The following is a 2447-nucleotide window of genomic DNA, read 5'->3' on the forward strand; positions in this document are numbered from 1 at the left end:
GCTGCTGCTTTTCTTCCTCCTCTTCCACTCCAGTGGGGGATGATAGGGGCCACAGCATGAAATAGGGCAGTGGGGATGACTATCACAGTGTATACGGGCTTTGGGTTGATGTGACCCAGATTTGTATAGTTTGCTGCCTCTACTGTGATTTCTTGAGGGCAAGGTGAGGGAGGAGATTCAGACCATCTTCTCTCTTGAGGTGCCCATGGCTCACATTATGTATGGTCTTTATTAAGAAAGCAAGCCTCAAAACCTCCCTCTCTGCCCCTCCAAAAACAAGCTATGGCTGCATTGGATAGGATTTCAGTAGGTATAAGCAAATATGAATTACTTTTCTAAGGTCCTGAGGCTAAATTTGCCACTTCTTTGATAATATCCTTGGAAGCAGTACGGCCAAATTCTAGGTCCTATCTGCATTGTGTTGACAAAGTGATACGATTTTACTTGTTAAAATAACAGTCAAAAGATCATTAGTGGGTAGCGATGGTTGTGAAAGTAATCCTTCAGGAAACCTTTCGGTTGTGGGGGCAGGCATAATACTTTTTGGAGGAGGGAAGAACATCAGGACTGATTTCTAGAAGTGTATTCGCATTTCCAGGAAAACCTCATATCCACGTGATCTTTAACTTGCCTTATTTCACAGTGGTTTTAGAGTATAGAAGGTGCTCTCCATCTCCCTCCCCGCTCTTTTTTGTGTGTGTGCATGCACGTGGGTGTTTTTTCAAGAGTGCTGTGTTATATAGCAATTGGCATTTACCGACCTTCTGCATCTGAAGCTGCTGCTTTTGGGCATTTGAACTGATTTCATGCATCTGGGCATGTGCAGATCTCGAGCCTGGTCCCAGCCCTGCATGTGTGAGCGCTGTGCAGCTCTGGCCTGCCCAGGGTGCAAAGGCAGCACCATGTCAAATGTGGTGCCATGGGAGAGGGGTCAGGATGGAGGTCTCCCTGTGCAGGTGCCCCTATCCTGCTTATGTGTGACGCCATCCTGTGCAACCCTAATGTATGCTGCCCACCTACCGCTTGCTGCCTTCAGCTGCAGGCCCAGGGTGAGCAGGATCCTTACTTTCTTTGGTTTGCTTGCGTTAAAAGCAGGGGAAAAAAGGGAATTTTGCCATCCTGCCTGGCCAATGGTGTGATTGGTAGCCAGGTCTGTTTTGGCAGGGCTGGATCCCACCCCTTCACAGGCGCACACCCATGTGTGTACACACAGATGGTGCTTGCTGACTATTTTGTAGGAAGATCCTGTGGAGGAAGATGTATGCACGTATGCATTTAAATGGTCTGGTTTATTCTGTTGAGGGTTTTTTGATCGGTTTCTCTCCTTCTATCTTCCCTCATGTTCTCCCAAATGCTAGGAAGATCCTGCATTAATTTTTTTTTTTTTGCAATGTATGTTTGACAAAAGTGTTTCAGATAACTTTGGCAGGCTTTTGAAAAGGAGGATTTGGCTTCTGTGACTATTCTAATTTTTTTTTTTCCTTAGAGATAAAAGTATTAAAAGATACTTACTGTTGGTTGCCTGGATAGTAGAGCTTATGCAGAGAAGGGGATTTTCTCTTCAGTATCTCAGCCACGTATCTTGGTTTAATTATTCAGTTAGTCATCTGCTTCATGAAATATAAGCACATGGTTGCATCAAAAAATAAAGCGAAGTATTCTAGCTGGCCATCTTGAATCTTAAATAAAGATGGTATTGTTTTGAATGTGTTAAAAATTCCTATTTGCAGAGATTATGATAAACCTTAAATCAGATCATTCAGAATTAGATACCTGAAACTAGGCAGACTTTCAGACCCAAGTTTCTTAGATAAATGGAAGATACACTGCAATTATCTAATGTCTTTTCATGAACTCTCATGTTCTCCCTGTCTTGTAAGAGTATATAAGGAAATGTAATATGGTTGATTTGTGTGTGCATGTTTGCTTGCACAAAAATGAGGCAAATACTGTGACCTGTAGTTTCCTGTTAGAATTTACAGTCAATTAAAAAAATCCAGGTTCCCTTTGGTTTTAGTGGGTCCAAGCTTGCGTATGAACCTCAAAATCTGCCCATTAAACAACCCATCTCTATTTTGGTGCCCATCCATTTTTATTTTTAACTTTTGAGCAACAAAGCATGCATTTCAAGTGATTCTTCCAGAGCTATCTGAAACTTATGGCTTTCCTTGTTCATACCAGCTTCTGGCAGATTTTAAGGTGTCTGTGTCTCCGTGTTTGAAGAAGCTATTATGGATATTGGTGACAGCTGGGCTTTGACATGTTCTTGGCAGCCAGCACAAAATGCATGGGGAGGGAGTCATTGTGAACATTTACAGACCATACTTACTTCGTCTTCTAATAATAAGCCCTTCCATTTGAGCTGGAGAAGCTAGAGGACTTCCTTGTGGTCCACAGAAAGTGATCCAGTCGTTAAAGTCAAGGATCTGAGCAACTTTTTTTATATT

Source organism: Pygoscelis adeliae, unplaced genomic scaffold (assembly GCF_000699105.1).
Source record: "Pygoscelis adeliae isolate BGI_AS28 unplaced genomic scaffold, ASM69910v1 Scaffold186, whole genome shotgun sequence".
Classification (NCBI taxonomy): Eukaryota; Metazoa; Chordata; class Aves; order Sphenisciformes; family Spheniscidae; genus Pygoscelis; species Pygoscelis adeliae.